Here is an 18,327-nt window from a genome sequence, read left to right as displayed (position 1 = left end):
CATAATGGCATCGTCAAAACATATAAATATAATCAGCACAGCATCGTCATGTTGTTGTTGTTGTGGTCTTCGGTCCTGAGACTGGTTTGATGCAGCTCTCCATGCTACTCTATCCTGTGCAAGCGTCTTCATCTCCCAGTACCTACTGTAACCTACATCCTTCTGAATCTGCTTAGTGTATTCATCTCTTGGTCTCCCTCTATGATTTTTACCCTCCACGCTGCCCTCCAATGCTAAATTTGTGATCCCTTGATGCCTCAAAACGTGTCCTACCAACCGATCCCTTCTTCTAGTCAAGTTGTGCCACAAACTTCTCTTCTCCCCAATCCTATTCAATACCTCCTCATTAGTTACGTGATCTACCCATCTAATCTTCAGCATTCTTCTGTAGCACCACATTTCGAAAGCTTCTATTCTCTTCTTGTCCAAACTAGTTATCGTCCATGTTTCACTTCCATACATGGCTACACTCCATACAAATACTTTCAGAAATGACTTCCTGACACTTAAATCTATACTCGACGTTAACAAATTTCTCTTCTTCAGAAACGATTTCCTTGCCATTGCCAGTCTACATTTTATATCCTCTCTATTCGACCATCATCAGTTATTTTACTCCCCAAATAGCAAAACTCCTTTACTACTTTAAGTGTCTCATTTCCTAATTTAATTCCCTCAGCATCACCCGATTTAATTTGACTACATTCCATTATCCTCGTTTTGCTTTAGTTGATGTTCATCTTATATTCTCCTTTCAAGACACTGTCCATTCCGTTCAACTGCTCTTCCAAGTCCTTTGTTGTCTCTGACAGAATTACAATGTCATCGGCGAACCTCAAAGTTTTTACTTCTTCTCCATGAATTTTAATACCTACTCCAAATTTTTCTTTTGTTTCCTTTACTGCTTGCTCAATATACAGATTGAATAACATCGGGGAGAGGCTACAACCCTGTCTCACTCCTTTCCCAACCACTGCTTCCCTTTCATGCCCCTCGACTCTTATAACTGCCACCTGGTTTCTGTACAAATTGTAAATAGCCTTTCGCTCCCTGTATCGTCATATAGATCTAAAATAAGGTGTAGAATAGGCATCGTCAAAACATATAAATATAATGAGCACAGCATCGTCATATAGATCTAAAATAAGGTGTAGAATAGGCCTATCGGTTGGTAGGACATGTTTTGAGGCATCAAGGGATCACAAATTTAGCATTGGAGGGCAGCGTGGAGGGTAAAAATCGTAGAGGGAGACCAAGAGATGAATCACTAAGCAGATTCAGAAGGATGTAGGTTGCAGTACAGTAGGTACTGGGAGATGAAGAAGCTTGCTCAGGATAGAGTAGCATGGAGAGCTGCATCAAACCAGTCTCAGGACTGAAGACCACAACAACAACAACATGACGATGCTGTGCTGATTATATGTTTTGACGATGCCATTATGGCCTTATCACTTTAGGACATGGTGTAAAAAAGATCTGAGGATGGTCATTACGGACTGAAACAGGTCATCGTCTAAACAATTCATATCGTGATTAAAGACTGGAATAAAAAACATTTGTTAATGAGCGTATCTGGGATGCCTTGTAATGTGCCGTTCAGAAGCGATATCCATCCCCTGGTACTCTTACGGATTTGTGGACAGCCCTGCAAGATTCATGGTGTCAGTTCGCTCCAGCACTACTTCAGACATTAGTCTAGTCCCTGCCACGTCGTGTTGCGGCACTTCTGCGTGCTCACGGCGGCTCTACACGATATCAGGCAGGTGTACCAGTTTCTTTGTATCTTCAGTTTATATCTACAGCATATAGGCGATGGTTTGCATCAACAAGACGGTAATAACTCTAATAAATGTTTCTCGTTCTGTTTGATAGTTGGAAAAATATGCCTGTTCTTTTGTAAATTCTGCTTAAATACTTGTCGTGCGTTGGTTCCATTGTGAATACTGAAATTGGTCTTACATGAAACTGCTCCCATCAAGCTCATACAACATGTGAAGATCCGAAATACAACTCAGAAAATTATCCACACTGCACAAGAAATATAACTTCTTGCAAACCTTGTAACCGTCTCCCATTGTGACGCATGAATTTTAAATTAGGCTCACGTGTGCCTACAAGCTTCCTCTGTACTGGTGCAAAAGCGTGATGCCCTGCGACGTCACCCTCCGATTGGGCGAGCTTCAAACAACAAGGTGTCGACACATGCGAAAACTAGATCACTGCTCACAAGGGAACCTCCCCATTGCACCCCCCTCATATTTAGTTATAAGTTGGCACAGTGGTTAGGCCTTGAAAAACTGAACATAGATCAATCGAGAAAACAGGAAGAAGTTGTGTGGAACTATGAAAAAAATAAGCAAAATATACAAACTGAGTAGTCCATATGCAAGATAGTCAACATCAATGATAACGTAAGCTCAGGTGAGCCGTAGTCCCGTGGTTAGCGTGAGAGGTTGCGGAACGAGAGGTCCTTGGTTCAAGTCTTCCATCGCGGGAAATGTTAAATTTATTTTATTTTATTTATGATTATCACATCCATAAGAAAACCTAAATCGGGCAAGGTAGAAAAATCTTTTTACCCATTCGCACAGTGTACAAGTTAGGTGGGTCGACAACATATTCCTGTCATGTGACGCACATGCCGTCACCAGTGTCGTATAGAATATATCAGACGTGTTTTCCTGTGGAGGAATCGGTTGACCTATGACCTTGCGATCAAATGTTTTCGTTTCGCATTGGAGAGGCACGTCCTTTCGTCTACTAATCGCGCGGTTTTGCGGTGCTGTCACAAAACACATACACTAAACTTACTACAGTGAACAGAGACGTCAATGAACGAACGGACAGATCATAATTTTGCGAAAATAATGAAAAAAAATTTTTCACTCGAGGGAAGATTTGAACCAGGGACATCGCGTACCGCAACTGCTCACGCTAACCACGGGACCACGGCGCAGCTGAGTTCGCGTGTTCCTTGATGTTACTTATGTTGCACATGGATTACTCAGTTGCTTATTTTGCTTATTTTTTTCATAGTTCCACACAACTTCTTCCTGTTTTCTCGATTGATCTGTGTTCAGTTTTCAAGGCCTATCCACTATGCCAACTTATAACTAAATCTGAGGGGGGTGCGATGGAGAGGTTCCCTTGTCAGAAGTTCATGTGAGCTGTGAGGTGGTTTAATGATGTCACATTGGTAACAAATTTCAGCACAATTCTGCCCAACGCCATTGTGGACGTATCACACGATAGGAACGTCGTCACATCCCATCTTATTCGAATTTCAGCCCTCGTTCTGATCTCTCTGCGATGGAAGACAGAACCGTGACACCCAGCTTAAAATCACCCGGTTTTCTTATGGGGGAGAGGAGGGGAGGGGGGGCGTGGGAGCAGAGGAAAATATTTAAGACCCACAGCCACTCGGAATCGACACGTAAAGTCCTCAGGGGATGTCATAAAGGGCGCCAATGAAGCCACCCCTTCCCTTGGGACGTTGATTCCCGCCAGTTCACGGTCGACAACGACAGTTTACAGTGCAATGTGAACAATAAGACGACGATCCTGATAACCTTTGACAGTGCTGACATCCCTTAGAAGATTCAGTCCTTCTCTAACGATGTTGTGGGTCGGCAAACCCCATACAACGCGATCCCACCCCTTTGGACTGTAGCACGACAGTCATTTTTGCTCTGTTGTGCAGGTTGTAATCACTAAGGACCACTCAAAACTATTCGAAGAAATTTGAATGTGTCCTGCAGCAACAGTGTTTATGCTTTTTCAGACCCCTCTGTTTCGTGGCGTCCTGTGGCGTTATCACGGAGGGGTGCATCATTAACACACGTAAAAATAACGGCAATACAGCCTGTGACAACCGAGCAACTTACTTGAGCCCATTAAAAATGTACCAGTCAGAGACTTGGACACCCATCTCAGCTGAGTGGTGTCTCGCCGCTATTCCAACGCCTGAGGGCAACCCCTTCGGCACCCCCGATGTGGTGGCCAGCTAAGGGTGTTGCCGAACTGGGGGGCTCAGAGAGACCGTTTCCCCTTTTATTCAAGTATGTCAATGTTGCTGCCCTCGTTGATCAGACTGCAGGATGGCGCTAAACAGAAGGGTTGAAAAAGCATAGCCGGCCGCTGTCGCCGAGCAGTTCTAGGCGCTTCAGTCCGGAACCGCACGACCGCTGCGGTCGCAGGTTCGACTAGTGCCTCGGGCATGGATGTGTGTGATGTCCTTAGGTTAGTTAAGTTTAAGTAGTTCTAAGTTCTAGGGGACTGATGACCTCAGATGTTAAGTCCCATAGTGCTCACAAGGGAACCTCCCCATCGCACCCCCCCTCAGATTTAGTTATAAGTTGGCACAGTGGATAGGCCTTGAAAAACTGAACACAGATCAATTGAGAAAACAAGAAGAAGTTGTGTGGAACTGTGAAAAAATAAGCAAAATATACAAACTGAGTAGTTCGTGGGAAGATAGGCAACCTCAAGGACACTGGAAATGCAGGAGCGCTGTGGTCTCGTGGTAACAGCAGCTGCGGAACGAAAGGTCCTTGGTTCAAATCTTCTATCGAGTGAAAAGTTTAATTTTTTATTTTCATTTTATGTGACAAACTCTTATGTTTTCATCACTTTCTTGAGAATGATTATCACATCCACAAGAAAACCTAAATCGGGCAAGGTAGAAGAATCTTTTTACCCATTCGCCAAGTGTACAAGTTAGGTGGGTCGACAACATATTCCTGTCATGTGACGCACATGCCGTCACCAGTGTCGTATAGAATATATCAGATGTGTTTTCCTGTGGAGGAATCTGTTGACCTATGACCCTGCGATCAAATGTTTTCGGTTCCCATTGGAGAGGCACGTCCTTTCGTCTTACTAATCGCACGGTTTTGCGATGCGGTCGCAAAACACAGACACTAAACTTATTACAGTGAACAGAGACGTCAATGAACGAACGGACAGATAATAACTATGCAAAAATAAAGAAAGTAAAATTTACACTCGAGGGAAGACTTGAACCAAGGACCTCTCGTTCTGCAACTGCTCACGCTACCACGGGACCACGTCGCTCCTGAGCTCACATAGTCCATGATGTTGCTTATGTGGCCCATGGACTACTCAGTTTGTATATTTTGCTTATTTTTTCACAGTTCCACACAACTTCTTCCTGTTTTCTCAACTGATCTGTGTTCAGTTTTTCAAGGCCTATCCACTGTGGCAACTTGTAACTAAATCTGAGGGGGGTGCGATGAGGAGGTTCCCTTGTCAGAACCATTTGAACCATTTGAAAAAGCATAAATACCCTTTGCTGTTTCGGATCACTTTCAAATTACGTCAGATAGTTTGCAACGGTTCCTAGTGATTCCACCCTGTACACTAGAGCAATAATCGCTGTTGCGCTACGGGCCACTATGTAGAGGGGAGGGTTAATTCACCAGGGGGTGCCAGCAGGTCTCAAAAGTTGCCAAGAAGACAAGAATGCAAGTCTGAGACAATAATATGAAACTATGTTTGAAGATTCCGCCTTGGACAAAATGCAATTTCCCTTTCTTCACTACTTTACATAAACGATTTGGTGCTGTTACATAGTCCTCGGGGTTTCTTCAGCGTGTTCGGTCAGAGGGTTAGCTGCGTTCTGTAATAAAAAAAACTGAGTGAGTGGATCAACGTTGAACTTGAGCGGGTGTGATACGACGTCCGCCGCGAGCAAACACAACGAACAATAACGAAAAAATAAGATCAAAGAAAAAAGAAAAAAATTAAGTGGTAACGTATTTGTCTAGCATGCAGAGGGTCCTGGTTCGATTCCCAGTGCATCAACAAATACACACAAGCTGAGCTACAGCGATCAGTTTCACTGAGAAATTTTACGAAACATATACATTAGTGCGAATTTGGTTAATTGTGTTCTTGTCTTCACTCTTCATTACACAAAATGTTTTAATACTGTTACTGTGACATATTTTCTGTGAAACTAAAATCTTAGGCTTATAACGGTAATTACTGATATGTCAGATTTTTCCCCTTGTACTTGTTACAGTTATTAAATCTGCCAAACTGTTGTTCAACTATGTTTATTTCTTTTCAGAATCCAGTTTGCGATTGTGTTATTGTGATTTGTAGGAGAGTGTAAATCGCTGTGAATTAGAAAACGTATTACATCGGTTTACACCTGTAGCATCTGTGTGTGTGAGAAACACTATCAACCTATGCTTTCCCTTTTTCCTGTTTGAGGCTGTTTCGATATTATGAAAATCTTCCTTTTTGCTTGTTCTTCAGATTTTGACAGATTAAATTTTTAAGTACGTAGCTCATGTTGAGAACATCTCATGCGCTTCGACAAAATATTTTAAGGATTCATTCTCTTTCACGTCCCTTCTTTCAAATGCAGAACTCTACGACACGATTTTAAGAGATGTCCCGCGATAAAAGAGTAAATTTTCCTAGTTGAATTATCAGAAATGGTACATTAAATTTAGCTTCTCACAATGACACGTTACGAATCTGTCGCACGCATGAATACTTTTGGATTTAGAACTAGGAAGGTTATTGGAGGGGGAATGCAGATCTTAAATTTTTTCAGCGTAGAACACGCGACACAGGCGACACTGTTAGTCTGCAACACCATACGTCGGTCTTCGGTTTTGGCAACAGGTGTTTCTTAACCCACAGGACAGACGGCGCGTATTCGGAGCGCGGACAGGCCGTCAGGAAGAAACAGATAAGAATTACATGGATTCATTTAATTCATGTACATTCAACATCATGGTTTGTTTTATCGATTACAATTTTTATATTTCAAGACTAATGAAAGAGTTATGGGACGACACAAAGTACAGCCTACCACACGAGGTATCACCCAAATGCCAATTTATTCATCGTTAATCTTCCCACACCGTCCCACATTTAGCAACATACTACACCTATACACTTGACATATTACTCGAAAAGAACATTCACTTGAGTTCCTCACCGAGATCATGAAAACCGTCGCGATATATATATAATGTAATTTGACCAATCGTTCTTTTCTTCCAAAGATCGAGGATCACCTCTACCATTTTTCCTTTCTAGAAACTTCTACAGCTTTATCACGAAACTTGCCTCTAGAGTTGCATCACCCCGCAATCCATCCAATAAAATAACCATCTGATTTACCCTACTACCGTTGCAATTCTAGCCTTTTACAATCCCAGCGCAACACTTCCATTCTAATTATGCTCTGCCATCCAATCCTTGGTACAGATTCTTCACTCGCTATTGTAACAAGCCCAGAGGATAGTCTGGAAACAATGTCAGCCTTCACAGATATAGAGGAACAACACATCAGCAACAGTTTTGCGTCAAGTACAGCATTATCATGAATTACGTTCATTCATTTTTATTTACGTGTGTACGTAGCTTTTAATCTTCGTTAAAAAAGGCTTCACTCTTATTTTGAGAGCTGAATGTTGTGTCGCCACAATCTCATCCTGTCTTTAGAATTAAATAACAAAATGAGAAAAAAATATCATACGTCCACAGTTCACATCCCCCATCGTGGCTCCCGATAACAGGAAAAATCATCCATAAACGCTGGAACAGCAAAACAGCTTAATTTTTCCATTTGAGCGTTCACTATAATTACAGTCCACGAATTTGTTCCTTCAAATTAGTTACAAATTTTATTTCGTTTGCTAGGCGTCCTTTCTGTAAAGCGTTTGAAGTCACCAAAACTTCTCAGTCACTCGTAAAAATTTCATTCAAATAGTTACCATTTTTTCTAGATCACAGTCGCCACAATAAATATCAGTCGACGCATTTACCTGAAACTACTAGGGGTATGAATCAAGTTTATTATGAACCTCTAATCAAGAAACTGAAATTGATTACTACAACTACGATTGCTAAATTGAAATACGATCGCCATAATCGAATAAAACTTAGCCGCGAGATGTCAAGAGGTTTCCATAACTATTTTGGTAGGGTACTCTGTTTACTTCACGCGGCAAACAGCTCCAGTGTGTCCTTATTTTACATCGCTGCCTAGTGTTTGAAACAAATTATATGACCTCACGTCAGTATACTCGTAAACAAGCACAGTTGTTAAAAGACAGGAGTGTGAAAAAGGCAACTGCTTAGAAAGATAGTTATTCATAATTTTTGGTGGTTTCATAATTTTTGGTGGTTACCTTTAGTCAAAGGTAGGGATCTCAGATGTGCTTGCGCAGTCTTATTACCTCCCAAATAAACGTACAAGCGATATTATTTCAACGAAACAAATTTAAATAATAAAAATTTCTAAGATAATTCTGTAGAGCAATTTCCTCACGTGTTTTTAACGATACTCCGTTAGCATTCGGAAACCGTATTTTTTTGCAGTGATAACCAAAAGCAAAGCTGTATCCCATGTGCGAACGGTTTAGTTTTTAAATGTTTTGTGACAGATAATAATTCTTCTAGAGAATATCGAACAAATTTAATCTCCAAAGCAGAAGTGATACTGTTAGTTACCGCGACATGGTGAATCGGAACCAACAGATTAACAGAAAAGTGATTCAAACGGCTGCAAGCAGGATTTAAGGTTGCCGAAAGTCTACAGGGAAAAATTCATTTACAGGGGAAATAGAACTGCAAATGTGTAGATGTACTGAAAGAGAGCAAGCGAAACTGTCAACAGGTAGGCGTTTTGGAGTGTTCGAGGTCTGTGCGAAGCGCCAGCATCCCTTGCTGAGAACGCGTCAGCGCCAGCGCCAGCTTCGGCTCTGCGGTACTCACGGGACGGCGTGTGGCGCGCTGTGCGGAGCCGACCACAGCTGATCGACTGCCGGCTGTCGACCGTCGACTGTTAGGCTCCGCAGACGGCCGCGCCGCGCCGCGCCGCGCCGAGCGACGAACCCCGACCTGCGGCGAGAGCTGCCGGCGCCGCGCATGCGCCGTGCTGCCGACCTCAAGTCGCCAGCGCGGCGGTACACTGGCTCGTTACCTGCGTGCTCGTATACTGTAAGAGTACTGCATTTGTTATCAGGCCCCGCGGCACTATGCTGGCCAAAGCCACTTTGCCACTGAAAGAGTCAGTACAGTGGAACATCGTTTATCCGTATTAGGTATTATTCAGAATATGAATATCCGGTATTTTCAGAAACAAACAAACTAGTCTACGAATTTTTTCAGCCACTTAATAAATTTCTACAGCCTGTTACTCCCTATGAGTATTATTTTTACACTACTGGCCATTAAAATTGCTACACCACGAAGAACGTGGTACAGAAGCGAAATTTAACCGACTGGAAGAAGATGCTGTGATATGTAAATGATTAGCTTTCCAGAGCATTCACACAAGGTTGGCGCCGGTGGCGACGCCTACAACGTGCTGACATGAGCAAAGTTTCCAACCGATTTCTCATACACTAACAGCAGTTGACCGGCGTAGCCTGGTGAAACGTTGTGATGCCTCGTGTAAGGAGAAGAAATGCGTACCATCACATTTCCGACTTTGATAAAGGTCGGATAGTAGCCTATCGCGATTGCGATTTATCGTATCGCGACATTGCTGCTCGCATTGGTCGAGATCCAATGACTGTTAGCAGAAAATGGAATCGGTGGGTTCAGGAGGATAATACGGAACGCCGTGCTGGATCCCAACGGTCTCGTATCACTAGCAATCGATATGACAGGCATCTTATCCACATGCCTGTAACGGATCGTGCAGCCACGTCTCGATCCCTGAGTCAACAGATGGAGACGTTTGCGAGACAACAACCATATGCACGAACAGTTCGACGACGTTTGCAGCAGCATGGACTATCAGCTCGGAGACCATGGCTGCAGTTACCCTTGACGCTGCATCACAGACAGGAGCGCCTGCGATGATGTACTCAACGACGAACCTGGGTGCACGAATGGCAAAACGTCATTTTTTCGGATGAATCCAGGTTCTGTTTACAGCATCATGATGGTCGCATCCGTGTTTGGCGACATCGCGGTGAACGCACATTGGAAGCGTGTATTCGTCATCGCCATACTGGCGTATCACCCGGTGTGATGGTATGGGGTGTCATTGGTTACACGTCTCGGTCACCTCTTGTTCACATTGACGGCACTTTGAACAGTGGACGTTACATTTCAGATGCGTTACGACCCGTGGCTCTACCCTTCATTCGATTCCTACGAAACCCTACATTTCAGCACGATAATGCACGACCGCATGTTGCAGGTCCTGTACGGGACTTTCTGGATACAGAAAATGTTCGACTGCAGCCCTGACCGGCACATTCTCTAGATCTCTCACCAATTGAAAACGTCTGGTCAATGGTGGGCGAGCAACTGACGCGTCACAATACTCCAGTCACTACTCTCGATGAACTGTGATATCGTGTTGAAGCTGCATGGGCAGCTGTACCTGTAGACGCCATCCAAGCTATGTTTGACTCAATGCCCAGGCGTATGAAGGCCGCTATTACGGCCAGAGGTGGTTGTTCTAGGCACTGACGTCTCAGGATCTATGCACCCAAATTGCGTGAAAATGTAATCACATGTCAGTTCTAGTATAACACAGGGTGATTCAAAAAGAATACCACAACTTTAAAAATGTGTATTTAATGAAAGAAACATAATATAACCTTCTGTTATACATCATTACAAAGAGTATTTAAAAAGGTTTTTTTCACTCAAAAACAAGTTCAGAGATGTTCAATATGGCCCCCTCCAGACACTCGAGCAATATCAACCCGATACTCCAACTCGTTCCACACTCTCTGTAGCATATCAGGCGTAACAGTTTGGATAGCTGCTGTTATTTCTCGTTTCAAATCATCAATGGTGACTGGGAGAGGTGGCCGAAACACCCATAAGAAAAAATCGCAGGGGGTAAGATCAGGGCTTCTTGGAGGCCAGTGATGAAGTGCTCTGTCACGGGCTGCCTGGCGGCCGATCCATCGCCTCGGGTAGTTGACGTTCAGGTAGTTACGGACAGATAAGTGCCAATGTGGTGGCGCTCCATCCTGCTGAAATATGAATTGTTGTGCTTCTTGTTCAAGCTGAGGGAACAGCCAATTCTCTAACATCTCCAGATACTGTAGTCCAGTTACAGTAGCACCTTCCAAGAAAAAGGGACCAAAAACTTTATTGGCTGAAATGGCACAGAAAACGTTCACCTTAGGCTTGTCACGTTCATACTGAGTTGTTTCCCGCGGATTCTCAGTGCCCCATATACAGACATTGTGACGGTTGACTTTCCCGTTGGTGTGGAAAGCTTTCTGTTGAGCGGTCGCCATCTTAGCATCAACTGACGCTGACGCCTAGTCAACAGCGCCTCAAGCGAACAAATGTACAACTAAATGAAACTTTATAGCTCCCTTAATTCGCCGACAGATAGTGCTTAGCTCTGCCTTTTGTCGTTGCAGAGTTTTAAATTCCTAAAGTTGTGGTATTCTTTTTGAATCACCCTGTATATTTTCCCTGTGAATACCCGTTTATCATCTGCATTTCTTCTTTGTGTAGCAATTTTAATGGCCAGTAGTGTATTTGAACCATACGCCCATTTCAGCTATACAGCCATCATCAGGTTCTCTGTATTTATAAATTTTGGTACGTATCTCATATAAATTTTTGTACATTTGTGGTATTACATGTGAGGGACTTATGAACAACATGAATTAACATACGTTTTCAAGTTCTGACTTCCACCAATATCATCGATTCTGTAGCTGTTTGTTACTGATTACATTTTATGTTAATGTAGCAATAGTAACCAGTTTTGTAGTATATTCTAACTTCTCATTTAGTAGTAGTCAGAAATAAATCTTAATCTGTAACTGACATTTAGTGACAGTAATTGTGAAAGATGATCAGCGATTTTGCTATTTCTATTGCTGTCTGTCTGTTTGATGATTGTATTACTTCGTTTTCATTCCATTAAGAATTAGTTGTGTGCTATGTTCTGACATCGCATTAATAATGGTCAGAAATAAACTTAATTTGAAGTTGAAATTTCGTGAATAATTATGTCAGATAATCGGCGGTATTGTATGGTTACATCTGTTATTATTGTGGTTTTCAGTCCAGAGACTGGTTTGATGCAGCTCTCCATGCTACTCTATCCTGTGCAAGCTACTTCATCTCCCAGTACCTACTGTAACCTACATCCTTCTGAATCTACTAAATGTATTCATCTCTTGGTCTCCCTGTACGATTTTTACCCTCCACGCTGCTCTCCAATACTAAATTGGTGATCCCTTGATGCCTCAGAACATGTCCTACCAACCGATCCCTTCTTCTACTCAAGTTGTGCCACAAACTCCTCTTCTCCCAAATTCTATTCAATACCTTCTCATTAGTTACGTGATCTACCCATCTAATCTTTAGCATTCTTCTGTAGCACCACATTTCGAAAGCTTCTATTGTCTTCTTGTCCAAACTATTTATCGCCCATGGTTCACTTACATACTTGACTACACTCCATACAAATACTTTCAGAAACGACTTCCTGACACTTAAATCTATGCTCGATGTTAACAAATTTCTCTTCTTCAGAAACGCTTTCCTTGCCATTGCCAGTCTACATTTTATATTCTATATTTCGACCATCGTCAGTTATTTTGCTCCCCAAATAGCAAAACTCCTTTATTACTTTGTCTCATTTCCTAATCTAATTCCTTCAGCATCACACGACTCAATTCGACCACATTCCATTATCCTCGTTTTGCTTTTGTTGATGTTCATCTTGTATTCTGCTTTCAAGACACTGTCCATTCTCTTCAACTGCTCTTCCAAGTCCTTTGCTGTCTCTGACAGAATTACAATGTCATCGGCGAACCTCAAAGTTTTTATTTCTTCTCCATGGATTTTAATACCTACTCCGAATTTTTCTTTTGTTTCCTTTACTGCTTTCTCAATATACAGATTGAATAACATCGGGGACGGGCTACAACCCTGTCTCACTCCCTTCCCAACCACTGCTTCCCTTTCATGTCCCTCGACTCTTATAACTGGCATCTGGTTTCTGTACAAATCATAAATAGCCTTTCGCTCCCTGTATTTTACCCCTGCCACCTTCAGAATTTGAAAGAGAGTATTCCAGTCAACATTGTCAAAAGCTTTTTCTAAGTCTACAAATGCTAGAAACGTTATGTTAATGTATCAATAACAATCAGTTTTGTAGTATGTTCTAACTTCTCATTTAGTAGTAGTCAGAAATAAGTCTTAATCTGTAACTGACATTTAGTGATAGCAGTTGTGAAAGATGATCAGCGATTTTACTATTTCTATTGCTGTCTGTCTGTTTGCTGATTGTATTCCTTCGTCGTCATTCCATTAATAATTAGTTGTGTGTTATGTTCTGACATCTCGTTAAGAATGGTCAGAAATAAACTTAATTTCCAGCTGAAATTTCGTGACAGTAATTACATCAGATGATCAGCGGTGTTGTATGGTTACATCTACTTGTTGTCAATTCTATCATCGATGTTATTGGGATGTACTGAATGGATATCTGTGGTGTTGTGTTGCTTAATTAAATTTTGTCTGTGACTGTATTACGGTTTATCCACGATCTTGGTGGATACGTGGGCCATGGAAATAAACTTTTCGATGAAGTGTTTATATTTTAGGTAAATTTGTTCGTTGAGAATTAAATGTGGATAATTTCTTGTGAGTAATTATATCCCAGTTTCCTCCAATATATTCATCATCTGCCTATAAATCAAATACTAATACTCACAGCCGGCCGCGGTGGTCTAGCGGTTCTAGGCGCTCAGTCAGGAACCGCGCGACTGCTACGGTCGCAGGTTCGAATCCTGCCTCGGGCATGGATGTGTGTGATGTCCTTAGGTTAGTTAGGTTTAAGTAGTTCTAAGTTCTAGGGGACTTATGACCACAGATGTTGAGTCCCATAGTGCTCAGAGCCATTTTTTTGTTGCTTTAATTTCAAGTTGGACGTCTGATAACAAATGACAAAATATATTAGTTTCATGTGATTTCATTACTGATTAACAATTTTAGGACTTTTTTCCTTTATTTTCATTGTGAAAGGTTGTTTCTTGCCAAATATCTTGACTGTAAGCCCACTACAAGTACGTAGTGAGTGAGTTTGCGAGTATCAAAATTTGTGACATAAATTATCGCATCTTTTGATTCTTTTGACACAGAAGCTTAAATTTTTTACACCAATAAGAGAGCACAGACCTTAATATGTGACATAAATTTCGACTTGAGACGTGTACTGTTTCCTGAGAATAATACACACATCAAAAAAAGTTTTGCATCACCTCGGTTTCGAGAGTTCCGGAACCTGTATAGAAAATTGGAATAAAAATCAACATAAACATCATTTCCGCCCTTTTTATTGCTCATGAAAACCAGACATTGCATGTTGTACCACCATACAGCGAGACCTTGAGAGGTGGTGGTCCAGATTGCTGTACACATCGGTACCTCTGATACCCAGTAGCACGTCCTCTTGCATTGATGCATGCCTGTATTCGTCGTGGAATACTATCCATGAAGGCGAATGCCTCGCCAATATACTGCCGATATGGTTGCACTATCAGTCGAAGGATGGCATTCACGTAACGTACAGCCGTCACGGCGCCTTCCATGACCACCAGCGGCGTACGTCGGTCCCACGTAGTGCCACCCCAAAACAGTAGGGAACCTCCACCTTGCTGCACTCGCTGGACAGTGTGTCCAAGGCATTCAGCCTGACCGGGTTGCCTCCAAACACGTCTCCGACGATTGTCTGGTTGAAGGCTTATGCGACACTCATCGGTGAAGATAACGTGATCCCAGTCCTGAGTGGTCCATTCGGCATGTTGTTGGGTCCATCTGTACCGCACTGTATGGTGTCGTGGTTGCAAAGATAGACCTCGCCAAGGACGTCGGGAGTGAAGTTGCGCATCATGTAGCCTGTTGCGCACAGTTTGAGTGGTAACACGATGCCCTGTGGCTACGCGAAAAGCAATATTCAACATGGTGGCGTTGCTGTCAGGGTTCCTCCGAGCCATAATCCGTAGGTAGCTGTCATCTACTGCAGTAGTAGCCCTTGGGCGGCCGGAGCGAGGCATGTCATTGACAGTTCTTGTCTCTCTGTATCTCCTCGCATGTCCGAACAACATCGCTTTGGTTCACTCCGAGACGCCTGGACACTTCCCTTGTTGAGAGCCCTTCCTGGCACAAAGTAACAATGCGGACGCGATCGAACCGCGGTATTGACCATCTAGGCATGGTTGAACTACAAACAACACGGGTTCGTGCACCTCCTTCCTGGTGAAATGACTGGAAATTCAAATGGTTCAAATGGCTCTGAGCACTATGGGACTCAACTGCTGAGGTCATTAGTCCCCTAGAACTTAGAACTAGTTAAACCTAACTAACCTAAGGACATCACAAACATCCATGCCCGAGGCAGGATTCGAACCTGCGACCGTAGCGGTCTTGCGGTTCCAGACTGCAGCGCCTTTAACCGCACGGCCACTTCGGCCGGCTGACTGGAAGTGATTGGCTGTCGGACGCCCTCCGTCTAATAGGCGCTGCTCATGCATGTTTATTTACATCTTTGGGCGGGTTTAGTGACATGCCTCTGAGCACTATGGGACTTAACATCTGTGGTCATCAGTCCCCTAGAACTTAGAACTACTTAAACCTAACTAACCGAAGGACATTACACACATCCATGCCCGAGGCAGGATTCGAACCTGCGACCGTAGCGGTCGCGCGGTTCCAGACTGAAGCGCCTAGAACCGCTCGGCCACCACGACCGGCCGTTTAGTGACATCTCTGAACAGCCTAAGGGGCTGTGCCTATGATACAATATCCACAGTCAACGTCTATCTTCAGGAGTTCTGGGATCCAGGGTGATTGAAAACTTTTTTGATGTGTGTAGTTATGACGGACAAGATAGTGATCCTATAAGTGTTGCGTGTTTACCGATGGAGGCACAGAATTCTAAAAATTAGAATGGTTTGTGTTAATTGACATAGCACACGTTGTATTTATTTTCACGTAAGTACTCAGATTTTGCTTCATTTCTGCTTACATTTTAAGTAGGTGTTGAATAAAACAGAGTTTTATACACTGAAATAATCAGAAAGTTTCTTTTGAGGCAGATTCGTACGTCATTTATGTGCAGCACGATCACAAAGGGTTTTCATCAGCACTAGTTCGGCCCATGTTGTTCACGCCAGCCATTGTCCAGCTGCATTTTGCCCAGTTGCCTCTGAAAATGTTAAAGTCTTCAGGTTGAGTGCCAACTTCATCACCCAATCCATCATCACCGTCGTCTGCAGAGTAACAAACGGTGACAATCTCGTCAACAAGAATCATCATTTTGAAACAAATGTCTTCAGTTTCTTCTCGCTCTACCAATATGACACCGTGGAATTTCGAACACAAAATTCAACTGCAACGTTTTCCAACAATTGAGCTTCATAGGCATCGGCAACGGAGGAGAGTCAAAAAGGGACATTTTCCTCCTCCTGGAATTTAGCAGAGGCCTTTTTCACACATCTCGCATCGTCCAGGTCCGGTTTTTTGAGCACCCTGGCCACCACAGTCAAGAGATATCAATGTTACTGAGCGTCTGTGATCTGCTTTGGAGGGAATGGTAGTAATCGCTCTCCACTTCCATCCTCTTTACCTGGGATTGCCAGTAGTTTGCAGGATGAATGGTGCACGTTTCCACTGAAAACCAAGCAGGACATTTATTTATCTATTCCTACAGACTGGAAGCTGTTTTGAATTCCAAAGGGTCTCTGCATCGTAATAGGCTTGATAACGTGTCGTGTTTTTGGTGTTTGCATATTTTTGTCTACCACTGTATCTTAGGTTTTCTAAGTTTGTCGATCTTTCCACGGAAAATTCTGCTGATTCATTGGTGCCGCTGTGGTTTCGGCACTCACTTCCAGTCGAGATGGATTCCAAACTTCTCGGAACCGTGTCGAAATAGCATCTCAAGCTTGTTGTGTCGCTTCCTCGTTCAGCCCTCACCAAGCTGCAGAAAAGAGCCGTTCCAATACTCAGTCGCCGATTCCCAACACGTAAACATAGTAGCACTACACGCGCAGGTTCTCTTTTTTTTTTTTTTTTTTTTGCCACTAACTGCTCTCTTGTGGCAATTTCTTCATCTCAGAGTAGCACTTGCAACCTACGTCCTCAATTATAATAGTTAATTCTAAACATACTAGTCGGTAATAGGAAATACCATTTTCTGCGCTAAAAGAAAGGGGAGGAAATGCGAAATTTCTAGTCGAAAAAATGTGCTCTCCAGGATTGGAATCTTCTGGCTTGTGGATGCAACACAGCGCCACATGCTTTCACTGAGCTATGAATTCTGCGTTCCCGTAAGCTTGTTGCACAATAAGGGGACGTCCATTAATTCTGTGAATTCAGAATATGGGGAAGGATCCTGAAAAATCTCAACAATTCTCATTTAAAGGGGAGGGGAAGGGCAGCAAAACTCTCTCGTCAACATTTTAATTCAGAGATTATACATTGTTATAACGGATAAGATTTTGTTTTGTGCAGTTAATCCCGAGCATAGACAATATTAAAGTGCCTACCCGTCTTTATGGCCTCGCGGAACAGAAGTGTGTGCATTAGCGGGGTTTCCCGATTTGAAACAAGAGACGTATAAGCGTTAGATTTCATTCGGGAAGTTCTTTCTGCACCGTTAGAAATCACGGAGTGTAAGTGAGTCAGTCAGTGAGCTAGTCATGATATTCTGCAACGCATATAAAGCCGATGTTATTGTGTTCAGCATGAATTTGTGTCAAAACTTTTACAATACATATGGTAAGCGATATTTCGGCAAGTCAAAACACACGTGCGGGCAAGAAGTTAATCGTTTGTGGAAGGAAGCTAATCTGAAGTTCACCGACAAGCATTCTCTTGGTGACTATACAAATCAACAGAATGATAAGCTAAGCTATGTAATCATTCGGTTCAAAGGAAGGAACACACAATTTTGTCTTTCATCTGCAAAGTAAGTAAAGGTTCAGTGATATGTAATGTATATAACATACTAATAAAGATCAGTTTTTCAGAAATCCTTCAAAACGGTTAGTACTATTTTAGCCCGCATCTCGTGGTCGTGCGGTAGCGTTCTCGCTTCCCACGCCCGGGTTCCCGGGTTCGATTCCCGGCGGGGTCAGGGATTTTCTCTGCCTCATGATGGCTGGGTGTTATGTGCTGTCCTTAGGTTAGTTAGGTTTAAGTAGTTCTAAGTTCTAGGGGACTGATGGCCATAGATGTTAAGTCCCATAGTGCTCAGAGCCATTAGTACTATTTTCGTGCAGCTCTTCTGTCCGTCTGTCTCTGTGTGTCTGTCCATCCGAATACCATTCAGGCAGG

The 18,327-nt window shown here is 42.9% G+C and overlaps 1 protein-coding gene across 1 annotated transcript in view; it reads right to left on the bottom strand.

Annotated features, from left to right (window-relative positions):
* The window catches only part of LOC126198710 (glycine receptor subunit alpha-3), a 646,434-nt gene extending 637,613 nt beyond the window's left edge, over positions 1 to 8,821 (bottom strand). Inside the window, exon 1 of the mRNA XM_049935220.1 lies at positions 8,761 to 8,821. The gene's annotated coding sequence lies outside the window, so the exon portion shown is untranslated. The remainder of the gene's footprint in view (positions 1 to 8,760) is intronic.
* Between the last annotated feature and the right edge of the window lie 9,506 nt (positions 8,822 to 18,327).

The sequence above is a fragment of the Schistocerca nitens genome, chromosome 8 (genome assembly GCF_023898315.1).
Source record: "Schistocerca nitens isolate TAMUIC-IGC-003100 chromosome 8, iqSchNite1.1, whole genome shotgun sequence".
Lineage (NCBI taxonomy): Eukaryota > Metazoa > Arthropoda > Insecta > Orthoptera > Acrididae > Schistocerca > Schistocerca nitens.
This window is presented reverse-complemented; position numbering and strand designations above follow the sequence as displayed.